The sequence below is a fragment of the Spermophilus citellus genome (assembly GCF_964194105.1).
Source record: "Spermophilus citellus genome assembly, chromosome: 4".
Lineage (NCBI taxonomy): Eukaryota > Metazoa > Chordata > Mammalia > Rodentia > Sciuridae > Spermophilus > Spermophilus citellus.
The window spans coordinates 46075705-46093419 of NC_138185.1; positions in this window are offsets into that span (position 1 = coordinate 46075705).

A 17715-nucleotide genomic window follows, 5' to 3' on the forward strand; every position below is an offset into this window, starting at 1 on the left:
CTATTCAATGAATTAATGATGCTGAAGTTTCTATACATTGTATGGTTTGCATGAAGAAATGTCCAGGTCAATGGTTCCTACATTTAATACTGTCCCTAATGGAAGAATAAATAGGATTAATTTCTCAAGGAATAGCAGCCATCAGTCTTCCTTTCACAGGAGAAGAGAAATGACCTCCCATATATATACATTTAAGGTATCATTTCTTCAAACTGTACTTAGGTAAACAAAGTAGGAAGAAAAATGGTAAGAGCATAAGATGGTATGAATCATGGTCTATTAGGGCTTTCATTTAAGAAAGGATGGCACTTTGTTAAATGTGATTTTAAATCATATTTGCAATTTTTTTATTATCATTCCGTCAAAAGATAGAGATTCTAATTCTCCTCCTATTGGATATAATCCTCCTCCTCTTTGACTTACTTCTAATTTCTAATGAATGAATTTAATCAGAAGTGTCTCTGAATAACTTCTGAGTTAGGTCATGGAAGGTGCAGGCTTCACTCTCAGAACTCAGCTACCATGTTGTGAGGAAGACCAGAGATATGGAAGTATTCTGACCAAAGGCCCAGCTGAGGTCCAGCCATTGGCCATAATCAACTGGTTATCAGATGTATGAATAAGTTCTTTGAATGAATTCACTCCCAAGTTTTGGGCTGCCCCAGTTAATTTAATTGAGATCAAGAATAAGTTCCCAGGAATGGGGCTGGGGCTCAGTAGTAGAGCACTTGTCTTGCACATGTGAGGCAATGGGTTCAATCCTCAGTACCACATAAAAAAATAAATAAACAAAATAAAGGTATTGTGTCCATCTACAACATATGTGTGTGTGTGTGTGTGTGTGCGCTACAAAAAAAGAATGAGCTCCCTCTTCTGTATTAGTCAGCTAAAGCTGCTATAACAAAGGAACACACACTGGGTAGCTTAGACAACCAAAATTTATTTCCTCACACTTCTAAAGGCTAAAAGTCCAAAATATACCTTGATTTTGTGGTTGATTCCCACAAAAGTACTGGAGAGAAGCATCCATCTTAGACACCACTTGTCTTGAAATGGCCAGTTTCTCCCTGTGTTTCTTCATGACATCTGTGTATCTACCCAAGTTTCCTGTTTTTGTGAGGACATCAGTCATATTGGATTAAAGCTCACCATCATGAGCCCATTTCTATGTAATGGCTCTGTAAAAACCCTAACTATTAACATCATCACATTCTGAGGAACTATAGATTAGAACTTCAACATGAATTTATTTGGGGAACACAATTTACCCTGTAACATTGACAAAGCACACTCATGACCCAAATAAATGTGTCAAATTTAGAGTGATTCATTATACAGCAAAAGATCATCAGCATGCCTAAGGTAGAGCTGGTGACTCAGTTCCTGGGATAACTTCAGAATTTATTCACAAATGATCCTCTGACATTAGGACCACATTGGTCCCCAATGGAGCAAGACCAAGATAAACACCTGGAAGGGATTTGCTGAGGCCATGTATTTCATTATATCTCTGTTTTTAATATTGCTCCTTAATTGCAAATAATAGGACCTCCTGAGGGTTTCTACAGTTTAAGAAATAAGAGAATCAAGTTATTGTAGAGATAAGCACAGAGCATCAGAGGGATGCAGTCAGGCAGTAAGTCTAAGACCAGACATGGAAATAGGGTTGGATCCCATGGCAGTTGATTTTGATATCTATTCCAGATACAAGGAAGCCTGAGTCTCTTAAATGAAATAGTACTAAAAGCCACTTTTCAGAGCTGAACAGCCTGGTTCAGATCCTGACAGTAACTGTGTCTTCCTGGAAGAGTTATTTAATCTCTTCACTCTGCTGCTTCTTTATATGTTAAAATGAAAACACTAGTATTTATTACATGAGGTTGTAATCTAAAGCCATTTCTATGATGGGTTAGCTGTATCTTGATTATAGAGCTTCTCAGGTGTGAGTTTTGCTTCTGACTCTTCTCTCCAACTGGCTTTTGTGGCAACCCATAGTTGCTGCTCCTCCATTACTTCAGCTTTCATAATTGATTAATTCATTGACTCAACAAATGTTTCCTAAGCACCTACATTGTTCTGCACCCTGGGAGTATACCACTGGGTCAATTAGATAACTCAACAGAGCAGGATTGAAAATCATTCAAATATCCTTAATCTTACTGACCTTGATTCTACCATGCTCCTTATAGCTAAAGCTCTACTATATGACCTCCTAACTACTGCTCTCTCCATTCACCAGCACATTTTCCCTGCTTCTTAGCTCACATCCTTGAAAGAAGCACTCTGGTTATCCCATCTTTTCTTTTCAAGTCAAGTCACAAAATGTTTCCAACCATTTTTCTGATTGGTTGCTTAGGGTCATGTGACCACTCCCATTTAACTATCTGTTTTCTAAAAGAGAGGATCTTGGGGCCCAGGACACAACCTCCTACCCCTGCAGCAGTATGAACTATGGGGAAATCACTATGAATGTAAATTCTGGTGGAAGTCCTTAGAGCAGTACTTTAAGGATGTGGAAAACCACCATGGACACCTACAGGAGATTAAAGCACCCACAAGGAATTTGTTAATTTCATACCACAGGCCAATGGAGGGTGGGTGACTTTTGGAGATCATTCACAACCTGTTAGCAACAGAGCCAGGCTTGGAGTCAAGATTTTGGACCAGCCCATCTTGGCATGGAATGTACAAGTTCAGCCTGCCTTTTGTGGCATAGCTGAAGCATTGGTACTCTTCCCATTTCCTCTAGCACTCACCATTCCCAGATAAATCAACAACTTCAGAGGGGAATTTCTCTGCTGGAAGGAGGGTACTTGGATCCTCAACCAATAATAAAGAAGAGTTGCTGGATACATATCCCTGTTCTGCACCTGTAGGACAACTCTGAGATATATTCCATATCACTATCCAGAGGTCCTCTGCAGACTGAGACCCAGTTGTAACTTGTAACTTGATCACTAAAGCAAGAATGTTGAATCATTCCCTCCCTGTCTTACTTCTGTTCTTCTCCACTGATAGTTTCTATAGTGACCTCTCAAACTACACGCCCTCAAAACCTTGTCTGAGCATTTGCTTCTAGAGAAGCATGAACTAAAGCACCTTACAAGAAAATAAAATGGTAAGGCCATACTAGAGAGTAATATGAAACCACGGTGTGGATAGATGCTTGGTGTATTAGCCCATTTGTTGTTGCTATAGCAAAATACTAGAGGCTGGATACACTATAAAGAAAAAAGACTTATTTAGCTCATTTCTGAGGGCTGAGAGTCCAAGATCAGGCTACCCCCTCTTTTCAGCCTTTGGAGAAGGCCCCTTTGCTACAACACATGATGGAGAAATGAAAAGGGAACCTGCCTCAGTGCAAAACAGAGTGAGCATATATGTGCTGCCTCTGACTCAAGAATTAACCAGGGTCCTGCAAAACTACATTAATCCCTTTGAGAGGCAGTACCCCAGTAACCTATCTACCTTCCACTATATCCCACCTCTTAAAATTGCCACATTGGGGACAAACTTTCCAGCACATGAACCCGTAGGGACCCACCCAAATCATATTGAAACCAAAGCATCAGATAGAGACACAAATTCAGAATGTTCACGCTGCTCTCACTTGAACCATCAGGTGCAGTACTAGTTTACCCAGGCTGGAGCTGCAGATAAAAGCCAGCTGCAGATCGTAAGGTGAAGCTATTGTAGGAGGGGCTACTTGTAACCTGGATACCTGGCTGACCATTCTTGAAATGATTCATTCTTCCATTTTAATCTCCCTCATTATTGAGTAATTAATAATGATTTATATGACATTGACTTTTTGTCAGAAATCTTGACTAACTCTTTGACAAGAGATTAATAAAGAGTGGGACTTCAGATGTCAAGTCTTTATGAGCAAATGTCCAAGGCCATCTCTAGATGGGTATTCCTGGCAACATTCACCATGCTCTCCAGAGACTGAAAAGCAATTGTTTAGCTGGGTAGAGAGAGCTGTGCTGAATTAAATTGACCTGCATGATACAGAAAGTAGCACTGAGCACATTTAACTAAGGGGGCCTTTGAAAGAAATCTATTTTATTGTAGCTGAGTGCTGAAATTATTTTAAGGAAGTGATTATCGGCCTAATAATATAAAATGCATGAATTACGTCAGTATCTAAAATTATGACAGGCTGGGAGAACAACATGCTTGGTCTTAAAGGAAAAGCTAAATGCATCTTTATTTCTTTCTGTGTTTTTCCCCCTTCTTTTCAAATCATGAGTTTAACTGCTTTCAAAAGGCAATTTTTTTATGCCTACATCCTCAAAAGAGAGAAATTTCCATTTATAGTAGAATATCAGCAGCCTGGTTTAATCCAGATACACACATACCTAAAAGCACTTTTGTTCCAGATATAATTATTACTCTGCATGAAAATCTGGTGTTATTCTTTGGGTTTGGTGGAGTTTTAAGCTTGTCTTTAATTTCAAATAACATTATTAGTACCCCTAGAAATGAGAGTTGACACAGTAGGAAGAGACAATTGTTACCAGGAGAGAAATCAGGGACACTGGGATTCTTTCATTGCAGTCTTCTGGCTGGAGTTATTAACTCACACACAGAGTCTGAGCCCTCTCACCATTTGGGAAGTAAATTAACAAAGGAGTGTTTAATAAACATCTCCACCTATGAGTCCTGTTCCAGGCTTCACAGATGACTCTCGGGGCACTATGGCCATGGTCAGAGCAAAGTCAAACCTTCCCATGGATAGGGTTCCTCTCTCAGGCTACTGCCAAAGTCAATGTTCACTGGGAAAGGCAGCATTTTTTTTTCCTCCTCTTCAAAAGGACCTTTCTGTACTAACTCACTCCCACCTACTGTGCATGTAAATTATTCATCAGTGATACAGCCTCTATTTATAACTTTGATCCTTTCCTTCCCCTGGATGCCAAGGAGCATGATAAGGCTGGTGAGTTAGCTGAGTGCCTTTCATCTCCTACTCACAAATGGCATTTTGTGGGAGAACATCTGAGCCCCTTCTGTGGATGCAGGGTGGGTAAAAGGGAGCAGAGTTGGGGGTTTCAAAGGTGTTCATCTCCTATCATCAAACCATCTTCAAGACAAAATGGGATGGGACAGAAATGGGCACACTTGTTCCCGAACAAGCAACTGCTCACATACAATGATTAACGGGCACCCATAACTGCGCTCTCAGCACGCAGGACAGCATCATGATGCTTCAAAGGTCAGATGCTCATACAGAATTTGTTTCTGAGGAATTATATAAGCAAGGATTCATGCTATGGCATTTCAGAATAAATAAGTTATTAAAGGTAAATGGATGAAATGCCCCCAAATTGTTTTTCTCACAAGGTGAAAAAAAAATGATCTTTTGCTTATTAAATGGTGTAAAATGAAGGACACAGAGAATTCAAGGAAAGAAGGAAGGGAGAAATGGAGGGAGAGGGAGAGGGAGGGAGGAAGTGAGGAAGGAAGGAAGGAAGGAAGGAAGGAAGAGCATTTCTCACAGCTCTGAAATGATCCCTCCCAGCAGTTTGTCATCAAACTATTAATGACTGCCGATTGTGTCTGGCATTGAATCTTCAGAGCACTCACAGTTTAGAGACCAAGGACAGTGGACTCTCTTTCATAATGGCAGTGTAAACCACTTTGCATTAAGTAGGAATAATAACCTTTTTAAAAAGAATGTGTCAAAATAATTACATTTCTTGTTGCTTGCTTTCCCTTCTTCCACATCACATGAGCCTGTACATCAGCCTTACTTGAATGGATGAAAGGAGGAGGTTTGGGTTTTATTGTTTTGTTTTGTTTTGTTTTTTGTTTCCAGTGAGGGCTGTTCTAAGAGGAACACACACCCAACAGCAAGGAAACCTCCATACTGTCATGGCTGACTGGGAGTAGGCACTGCGTGAGCTAATTCTACCCAACATTTGGGGTTTGTTTGTGCCTCTTGTTTCTCAGGTGATTAGAATGCCACACTGTCAGATTACTTGCACTATAAATGTCCTCTTTGATTTCTGAAGCATTGTCAATATTTTCACCATTCCTCGAACTTCCACCATTCATTTCTTTTTCCTTATATTTTATCAAAGGCAGGACTCCTCTGAAATATTAATTCTCTAACTCAGAAATCAGATTTTTAAAAAATTCAGCTTTAGTAGCTGAAATATAGGTTTTATCATTTTGCGAGGAAATCTGTTCAAATGCTTTTGAAATCCATTTTTAGGATTTCACAATAAAGCCCATTAATGTTTTTCAATGGCACATTAAAAATTCAACAGCTTTGTCCTCAGCATGGCCTGTTTTGATGCAGGTTACCTGGTTGGCTTAGTTTAAAATTGATATCATGAGTGGCTTGAAGTGCATTTCATCAAATGTTTATATCAAATGAGATATTTAGGGGACAGACCATGTTTTATATCTTGAATGGCCTGATATACAATTCAACTCATTTCCATAAAAGGGGAATAATATTAATTTGGTAAAGAGGGAACAGATTATTGAAATCTCTTCACATTTTCTAATAGTATGTCAATAATAAATAGTCTCCATGTCTCAGAAAGCAAAAATTACTGAGCTGAGGAAAAAACAACAAAAACCCCACAAAAACTTGCACACTCACACACAAATATACTCATATGTAATTTATCCAATCTTATTCTGTTGTATCCTTGTACACCTTCAGTGTCTTCCTTGCTGTTTCCCTATATGACAGGAAGGAGTGTCCTCTCTGGGAAAGCAACAGAGTCAACATGGAGAGTTTGTGATGCATTGGTGACTATTATTTCCTCTCTCTCCTGGTCATTGTGGTTCCTGACAATGGAAGTGTTCCATAGAATTCTCTCGTCCTTCTATGCATGCTCAAGCCACACTATCTAGAATCCTGGCTATTGCACCTGTAGAGTAAATACCTGCTTCAAAGTCATGGGCAGGTGTGTCCCATGTGTGTGCTGTGCCCACAGCTCTGCCCCACTGTCATTCCTCTGCTGTTCAGAGAGTCCTGTATATATGGGCAGTACCTAGTATGTTTCTAAGTTTTCTGAAAAACCCTAACTGATAGGGATGGACAATTAAGACCAGGGTTCCTAAAGAACTCAGTGCTTGCTTGAGATGTTGAAGTCTATGGCAGAGAAGGGGTCTTAAATTAAAATAAATACCATGGTCCACGATCCCCACCACCACTAACAACCTCTTGCTGCAGATCTCAAAACATGCCTTGCAGAGCCAGTTTCCACAGGGTGACCACATCTGGCTTTTACTGCTGTTTGCTTTGTTATATGGGGACGGAGAAGGTGAGTGTGACTGCTGTCATTTTGGCAAGGCGTTACAGGGGCCAGTCCTGAGGATCCCTGCCTTGGATTCACAGACCCCCACAGGGCTGCCTTGGATGTACAGACGCCAGTGCGTGCGCTCTCAGCGGGCAGAGCTTTGTGCTCCAGCCCTCCTGGGACGAGGCTGCAAACCTTCAGATCCCAGCGCAGCCCCGCCAGCTTCCCTCTGCCCGCAACTTCTCCTAATTAAGCCAGTCCGTCTAATTATGGGATGTTCCATCAAATATTTCTCCAGATGCCTTCGATGCCGCCTGCGGGCGCTGGTCAAAGCTGGTGAAGCTTCTGATCAGAGATGCTGGCCCTGCCAGCGCCGGGGCGTATTCTCTTCTCGCCTGGACGCGCCCGTCTCCAAGTACTGCGCAATCCGCCCTCCATCATTTGCTCTGTCGCCTGTCGAAAGCATAGAGCATAATTACTAAAGTTAAGAAAACATCTCTGTAATTAGCCAGGCAACTCTAAGCACAAGAAATGGAAATTAGTCACAGTATCATAAATTAGTTTGTGCATACATTACATTCAAGGATCGCCCTTGGGGTTCCATGTTTGCAGTCTTTGGCGGGCAAGCCCCTGTATCTCAATAAAGCATTCCTTCCCAGGTGAGTATGTCACAGGAAAGGGAGTTTCGCTTGAATTACAATTTCCTTTAATTCTTTTGTAGTTGGCAACCAGAATGAAAATCTAATACTCAGGCTGGAGAAAAAGAGACAAGTAAACAGTGATTTTCCTGTTGATTTTATTTTCCCTCGTGGACATCTATTAACCTAGGGCCATCAGGTATCTCCAAGCAGAGGGCTCATCAATTGTATTGTTTCTCTCATTAGGAGCAGTAGTTATAAACTCTTTAAATAACCCTGATTTTCAACTACTTCCACAGTCCCTCCTCTTGCCAGCAAAAGCCAGGAAATTGGACTCGGGCAAACACAACATAGCATTTGCATCAAAATAATACAGCAGGCAACAGCAAGCCACAATCACATCACTCAGAAGGAAGGAATAGAATACAAATTAAAGGAAGAATGTAAATTTTTTGCCATTAAGCTTCAATGACCATTTGAAATGGTGCAAGGCACAAAGGTTCTTGATGAGCGTCATCTAGTTTGATTATTCATACTTGTGTTTCTGCTTGAATTAAAGCAGGAGTGCTGCAGCCTGTTAAAGGAAAATATTTGAATTGATAGTGAACTCTCACCTTGCCGTGCATCCATTTACTTTTCAAATGAATACTAGATAAGTTAGTGCATTTTCTAATCGGCCTGTTTTCCAGTGAGTGCTGTCATTACATACCAATTTCTTTCAGAAGTGCTTGCTAAGAAACATTAACTACTTACAAATAAGGAGCTGTCTATCACAGGCTGCTGTCTTGAGCTCCCTGACTCATTTCTGCTAGGATAGTTGAGGGCTGTAGAATCCATATTGGCCGGGCCTGTCTTGGCTTCATTCCTTTCCCTACTTCTCAATCAAGTCTTTAAAGGTAGGCAAGACTTTCACCATATGCCATCTTTTCAGAAGCAGGCAAAGTCTTGCTGTGTTCATTGCCCAAACCACTTTACCTTGGGGTAACTATGCACTGCATGCAGATGGTCTGGGTCCACCCAGCCCTCTGATTCTAACCTCTGAGGCTGAGCAGTCAGAGTCAAGTCTACCCAGATTTCATATTTGAAGCCAAGGATGCCAATAGTCTGCCATTCATCTCTAGACATAGGTTCCCCAGTTGCTAGGTGAATTGGCTACACATGCAGAAAATGGAAAAGGTCATTTGCAAGGGTTGTGATGGGGAGAGAAGAAGGGGTCTCAATTTAAGTGATACATGCTCAAGTTTTAAATAAGAATATGTAAACAGAAACTTCCAGAATAGGGAAGGCATAACAACACTGCTATATCCCAGAGGAGACTTAAACAAATATTTAATCAGGAAAAAAAAAAAAGATCATAACACTCTGAACATACATTTGGCATTGTAAAGAGCTTCTTTGGGTTGCTCCTTTTTAATGTTTTTGGCCACACATTCACTGAAATGTATCAATTATTTTGGGTTTTTTATTGAGGGATGGAAACCAAGGACTTGTGCATGCTAGGCAAATGCTCTACCAACTGAGCCACACCCTAGTGCCAGTCCAATTAATTCTTGCTCAAAACTTTCTTAGGATTCACCAGGGGGAAATGTAGGATAAACCCAAGGGAGTGAAGCAATGATCACAAACAGGTGACCCTGCTTCCCAGTGGTTTTTGTTCTTGGGACTCTGGTTTGTTCAATGACAGAATGAGGAACACATTGATATGAGATCTTATGCACACCATCAGCCAAGATAATGAGAAGAAGGAAATGCCTCAGAAATTACCCTCCTGAGAGAAGAATGGTGAGCTCAAACCCCAGAGTAGAAAAGTGTCCTTATCTGATTGGGATCCAAATGTTACTCTTATGTTTAAAATAGAAAAAGAAAAGAAAATACTGTAATCCAAAAGTAGATTAATTCCAGAACTGAATTAAAAAGTCAAATGAAACTTTGGGGAAAGCTGAAAATGAAAGGAGCTATTGAGTAGGGGCTATGACCACATATGTTAAGGAAGGTCATAAAACAAACTCTTGGGAAGTTATGGATTTATTCCAACCAAATGCTTGTACATGTGCGCATACATGTGCACACACACCACACAGAGGGATGTTGAAAAATGCATTATAGTGTCTTGACTAATTATTATGCCTTTAGGAATGTATATATAGTCATATAGAATTATGAATACTCTAGTCCCCAACCTCTGAGCACTACAACACAGGTATGACCCTGACTCCAGAGCCCCTGAAGCATTGAGCCAAAGTTGCCCTCTAAGAGACTTTGCTGGACACTATGTCTTTGCTCAGCCTCCTTCCTCACCTGGCCCTACCTTCCTTCTCCCTACTAAATGTTCCTGGAATCACTTCTTAGTACATCTCTACACTTCATTTCATGGTATGCTTCTCCTGCCTCTGAAAGAAGTTTCTATCTGGCCCAGAAACTCCAACAATGTCAAGAACATCCTATGAGTATCTATCACTTGAATAAGATGTTCTGGTGTCCATAGCTCTCCTGCCTGTCCATCTCCAATACTGGCATATTACTAGGTAATACTAAAGACTCCTCAACTTATATTTATCTTATTTGAGAGAATTGACAACTTCTATTTGTTTTTTACATTCATCCCTTTTCCTCCATTTTTGTCCCAAGTCAGTTTGAGATAAATTTCTCCTACTTGCAATCAACAGGTCTCTAGCTGATTGATACCTCTGGATCCCTCATTTCCCATCACTTATATTCTGTATGAAATCCAATTGCTGATCCCACCTACCATATCTACACTCTGACTGATCCTTCTGAGTCACGTCTTGGGCATGATGATTTCCCCTCAGAGTGCCTAAAATCTATTCCTCATCCACTTATAGAGTATGGTCCTCAGAAGAATAAAAACATGGGATCCACTACACTTTGGAGAATAGCAGCCTTCCCCTAACCAAAGCTCTTATTTCCTTAGACTTTAGCACTCTTTTCTGTTCCTACCCTCCTCAGCCACTGGTGGCCAGAACTGACCTCCTGAGATTGTCTGGGTGAAGAAGGAGAACTGGATAATTCATGAGCCAAAATAAAATCAAAGTGATAGTGTTTGACATAGAGAGAAATTGGACAACCTTATGGCAATCTAAGGATCATTCATATGAACCTGTGCATGTTTAATTAAGTTGGCAGAGACAACTCTCCTGCCATGTAACATGGTAGCTCTCCAACTAACATGTATCAGAAATATCTGTGGTGCTTCTATAACCTACACATACCTGGATTCTTCTCCAGACTTTTCATCAATGATATCTCTTCAAACAACCAAATCAAAAATTTCAAAGGACTTGATTAGCATCACCCAAAGAAAATATACAAACAGCCAACAAGCACATGAAAAGATGCTCAATATCACTAACCATTAGGAAAATGCAAATCAAAACTACAATGAGATATAGGCTCACTTCTATTAGGATACCTACTATAGAAATTATATAAAACACAGAAAATAATAAGTGTTGCAAAGAGGTCGAAAAATTGGAATCTTTGTACATTGGAATGTAAAATGTTGTGACCTCCATGGAGTATATGAGTAGTTCCTCAAAGAAATTAAAAATAAGGAGTTGAGGGTGTTACTCAGTGGTAGAGAGTTTGCCTAGTAGGAACAGGCCCTGGGTTTGAGCCCCAGAACCACAAAAAAATATTAAAATGGAACTACCATATGAACTAGTAATTCTACTCTTGTGTATATACTCAAAAGACTTGAAAGCAGAATCTAGAAGAGGTATTTGTATACCAGTGTTTATAGCGTTATTATTCACAATAGCCAAAAGATGAAAGCAAATCAAGTATCAGTCAATAGATGAATGGATGAAGAAAATGTGGAATATTCATACACAATATTATTGATCCTTGAAAATGTAGGAAATTCTGACACACACTACAGCATGGATAACCTTGAAGACATTGGGTACATTGTGTTCAGTGAGACAAACATTTTGTCAAACATTTATATGAGGTACCTAGAGTAGTCAAATTCATGGAGACAGAAAGTAGAATGGTGGTTGTCAAGGGTTGGGACTCCAGGGAAATGAGGTTGTTATTTTTAATGTGTCTTATGGGCTCCCTGTAATTATTAACTGTCTCTTCCCTTTCTATCTTTATTGCCAGCTATTCACCCATAGGAAACTTTATTCATTCTTTTTCCCAAACATGCTTTCAATTCTGCCATTTCTAGACCCTTCCACTTACCTTATCTTCCAAGTGGATATCACCTTAACATTTTTTAAGTTACAAAAACCTGCTTTTTTGGATCATGTGATCACTGGCAATGGAAAGGCAGACAGGACCATGAGCCTGCCTGGCCTCAATCCTGGGCCAGGGTCCTCAAAAATGGGGGGAAACTCCTGGACTGAGCATCTACCAGTGAGTATCTACCATAAGTGTCCCCTTTTTCCAGTCCCTGGTCTCCACCTGATAAATTCCCATTTACCTTTCCTAGCCCCCATGGAACTGCTGTCTCCTCCTTAACTATACCTTCTCAATCACCATTGCATTTAATTTTTGTATTTTCAACAGTCTCCCTATCTTGTCCAGTGATTTATGAAACAAGTATCCACATATCCACTAACTCTGTACCCTTGGGCAAGTAACTGACATTACCTCTTGCCTCAATGCCCATATCTCTAAGATGGGAATAGTAATGGCACCCGCTCTGAGTCAAATAGGCTTCCTCTGAATTGAGCGAAAATATATAAAGTGCTTCAAATAAAACCTCACACATGAATGCTCATTCATCGTTATGGATGATGAAGATGATGATTTTCCCTGCCCTTATCTATGTGCTCCAAAAATCAAAGGTTATAGTTTTGGATCATGTTATCTCATGGTACCTTAGGCCACATAGCTAGCCTTCAGAAAAGCAAACAAATTAATAATAAATTAAAGGTAACCTGTGTATATTGATGTGGCTTTTCTTTTTTTTTTTATTGGTTGTTCACAACATTACAAAGCTCTTGACATATCATATTTCATACATTAGATTGAAGTGGGTTATGAACCCCCAATTTTACCCCAAATGCAGATTGCAGAATCACGTCGGTTACACATCCACAATTTTACATAATGCCCTATTAGTAATTGTTGTATTCTGCTACCTTTCCTATCCCCTACTATCCCCCCTCCCCTCCCCTCCCATCTTCTCTCTCTACCCCATCTACTGTAATTCATTTCTCTCCTTGTTTATTTTCCCATTCCCCTCACAAACTCTTATATGTAATTTTGTATAGCAATGAGGGTCTCCCTTCATTTCCATGCAATTTCCCTTTTCTCTCTCTTTCCCTCCCATCTCATGTCTCTGTTTAATGTTACTCTTTTCTTCCTACTCTTCCTCCCTGCTCTGTTCATAGTTGCTCTCATTATATCAAAGAAGACATTTGGTATTTGTTTTTTAGGGATTGGCTAGCTTCACTAAGCATAATCTGCTCTAGTGCCATCCATTTCCCTGCAAATTGGCTTTTCTTCTCATGGCCACATCTCAGAGGGTGGGGGTGTTCTCTCTCAGAGGCAGGACCTATATATACCCCAATTTAAGCATTGGCTTAGCTCTAAGAATGCTCCATCAACGATTCTTTTAGTCAGTATTTTTATGCTGGTATATGAGCCTATTTGTGGCTCAGAATTATTTAATAAGGATTCCAAGCTATCAATCTCACATCTCAGACATGGAATAACTAACAGTCAACTGTCTGAGTCTGTCACTATCACTTTTACCCCACTTAATTGGGTAATTTTTATCTTAGGTAAGGCTATCTTTTCTCTATGGTCATCTACTCCTTCAGAATTCAGTGTCTTGGCATCTCTATCAATCTTTGAATATTTTTTCACCTTTAACAAATAAATAAAAAGCCCCTGGAATTATCTGCACACACTGGCACCTCTGTGGGGAACTGGAAGCAAGAAGGTTACACTCACAGTCTCTTGCCACAGTCTCTTGCTACCCAGGATCATCTTACCCAACAGGACCACCAAAAAGTGATTGGTAGAAACTATTTTGGAATAGATGAGAGTCTTATAATTATCTTATCAATATATTCTAATATGCCTGGGGACAATCAGTACTTGCCAAAGCAGAAAATGGAGTTGTATTTTCAATAGTGGTTGAAACCCCACCCTGAAAAGTAATTTCAGAAAATGGTAGAGACTTGTGGGGAAGAGCCATCAGCCCTTTTTAATAGCCCAGGCTGCACTGCAAACCAAAGCTCCGATTTGGTGAAGGTAAATGATGGAAGGATGTTATAATGAAGTAGAAATCCTGGGTTGTTTTTTTTTTCCTTGACAATGAGTAGCTCAAAGCTTGGCTTCATGTGATTTCAGGGAAGGCACAGCAAGCAATTGTGTGTTGCCATCAGATGTTTCTGCCAGGGCAAAGATTTGGCCAGCCTACCCATCCCAAGAGTCCCCTCATTTGCCAAGATTTGAACATTCCCAAAGCTAATGCTGGTGGGAGGCAGGGAGTAACTGTTTCTTAGCTAGTTCACCTATGTCTGTTATATGAAGTGGGAAGGACAGTACTTTTTCTGGTATGTAGAACCTCCATCCAGTGGAGAATGAACTTGAAATGTATCAGTGAACTTTGGGAAAGTTCTTACACAATTCAAATTACTAGATCTGCAAACCCTCACTCAGGTATTTGTCCTCAAGTCCTCAAGATTATCTTTTTAATTTGCAAAGACAAGATTTTTTTTCCCTTGGAGTTAACTATGAGTACCAGCTGCTCAGGGCTGTGTTAAAAACTTTAGGTAGGGTATTTAATTATGTTATGTTAGATTTAAATTGCAGTTTTAAAACAAGAAAAAAAACATAACTGGAAGTGGAGTGTGGATATAACTTGGGTTTAAGAAAGGTTAATGAGAAAACTGCAAAATCCCACACCACAGTGAAAAGTTCCATAAAGAATCTGTTCTCTCTCACCCTACCTCCACTCTTTCTTGTCTAATCTTTGAAGAGAATGACAGGATGATGTTAAATTTGACCCATTATGCTCTCAAGAACTCCTCCTGAAAATTCAATGTGCTTGTTTTTCAAACCTGCTTTGTTTTCTACTTTCCCCATCATCATCTCTCAATAACTAAATTTCCTCTGCCGCTAAGTCTCAGAACTATAACTTGGGAGGGGAGTTAAGCCATGGCTTTAGTCATGCTTTATACTCTTCTTCACCCTGTGACCCAAATGTTGGATTAATGAGGACATATGGCCTGATCCTGCTGATAAAGCCTTAAGTTCAGCCTTGGAGGCCAAACTGACACCTCTCCCTGGTGGTCTCCATTGTTCAGCCTCAGGGCCCAGGGAGATTACCAAGCCTTTCCCTGTAGGCAATTGTGTATCACTTCTTGTATGACAGCCTGTAGGTCATGGTAGGCTGGTGGAAGAGGAGTCAAAACCCACACAGAGAGAAGGGCTTGTCACTTCTATAGGTTCCTTTTGGGAACCTATACTAAAGCCCAAGCTTTGGTAAGCAATAGCCCTGTGATATGGATGTAGGCCAGGTGGGCCTTTGAAAGCTTCTTCAGGGTATTCACAGGCTTAATGGCTGCCTATTTATTTTCTGGGCCACAGACCACTACAGATGCACATACAAGAGGACAGGTTTGATTTCACATTGGGCTGAGGACAACTGGATCAATTAAGTCTGGAGGGAGATATTGAGAGAGGGAATCCAGGGCCCAGGACCCTCATTCTTTCCAGTGGTTGTTTCTTTCAGTAATGTGGGATTTCTCCAAAAGGATACAAGGGACTTGGCCAAATCACACACTATATACCTCATCTGGATTCCTTAAGAGACAAAACTCTTCAGGTTTATGAGTCTTCATGGTTTGCAAGATACATTCACATCCATGAGCTCACTCATGTCATATAATTCTAGTACTGTTTCTCCTGTTTTACAGATGAGAAAATGAAAGTCCAGACAGTCCCAATAGCTTGTCCAACATCCCACAGCTAATAAGGGATGAAACTAGGTCGGGTTTTCAGATCTCCTGGTCTACTGCTACTTCTCCTAGTTCCTTCCCACTCTTCTACTCAAAGAAGAGAAAAGGAAAGTGAAAAAACCAGTCTGCTTAGGGCCAAGAGAAGTAGCAGGAGTGCAGATCTCCTTATCATACATCATTGCCTATTTGAGGTTGTGATCCCATCCACAGCTCAGGGGGTTTCTCCCAAGACCCCTCACTGAAGTGCCCTCCAGCCTGCTTGCAACAACATGTACTGAGTGAGTACAAAGAGGGTGAAAGAGGCAACTGACTTTTTCCATGAGCAACAGAAAGATAATTTTTGCTTCCTATCATCATCACATACCAAGCTCTACACTAACCCTCTCACTATGAAACTGAACAAAACTATATTTGGACATTAGAATGCAGTTCTAGACTGTGGCTCTGAGGGAAAGGAAACACACAAGGTGAGACCCATGATTGCCCCACCTGTCTACCTAAAGACCATAGTATAGAGAGGTGGAGACCAAATAGACCCACTAAGGTGAGATCAAAGCTTGGATCTGCTGGGAAAAAAAACACAGAATATGAGGATCCTGAAGAAGATTGAGTTATGCATGGAAAAAGCCCCACACATCTGCATAAATATTCCCTTAAACCTTTGGCTAAGTAGAAATCTGCTTCTGTACAAAGCAAGAATCTATGAGGTCTGGGAGCAAGCAATTGCTGGGGACTGTGAGGTAGATGAAAATTTCAGAGTTTGTATAGGATGGGGAGATATTAGAATTTTAATTGCCAGAATGGAGAGATATCATGAACTGTCCCAGGCATTGCATCGAGTTCCCTGAAAAGTCACCCCTGAATGTAAGGATAAACTAGCTCCAAAGTGAAGGGAACTCTGGACCCACAAGCTCCAAGGGATCAGACAGATCTGTTAGGAAATTAACTGCCAGAACAAGACCCAGCACTCAAAAAATTCAGAACTCAGGAGCATACAATCAAAAAGTTGTAGACATGCAAAGAAGTAGAAAAGAGTGACTCATAATGAGAAGCAAAATGAGACAATGGAAACAGACCCAGAGGTGATGCCGTTGTTAGAATTAGCAGGTAATGACTTTAAGACAGTTATAAATGTATTCAAAGGCATAAAGAGAAACATACCATAATTGGAAATAAATTGGGAATCGAAATAAAGAAATTGAAACTGTTAATAATAAAAAAAGGTCATCTCAGGTCCACAGGGTGCCAGGTTTCCAGCTGAGTTGTAATTTGCACCAATGTGCAGCTTCCTTTCACGATTACTGACCATATGATTCACTTCATTCCCCTTTCTGCATCACACTTCTCTTTCCAGATTTCCAATGCATCTTTTCCTTGGCCTTATTCCCTAAACAATACAGTATAACAACTCTCTATGGAGCATCTGCTTGTGTCTACGACTGATTATTTTTTCAAAGACAAAATAAAGGAATGAGTCAATCTCTGGAGAGTGCCTCCAAAGTACTGTAAAAAGACACGAATTGGTGTGAATATACTTTGTATGCAACCAAAGATATGAAAAATTGTGCTCTATATGTGTAATAAGAATTGCAATCCATTCCACTGTCATATATAAAATAAAAAAATAATTAATTAATTTTTTAAAAAGACATGTGGCACTTTCTCCTTTGTACTGTAATGTTTGTGTGTAGCATGGCGTAGTAGTATAGCTCAAAGATCCTGCCTGTATGAATCCTGGCTCCATTGCTTGCTATTTATGTGAAATAGGTAGGTTGTATTATAGGAGGTCCCATTATAAACAAAGTCCTACATTTCAACATTCTAACCCAATAAAAATTTATGTCTTGCTTATACAGAATCCAAAGTAGATCTCCTGGT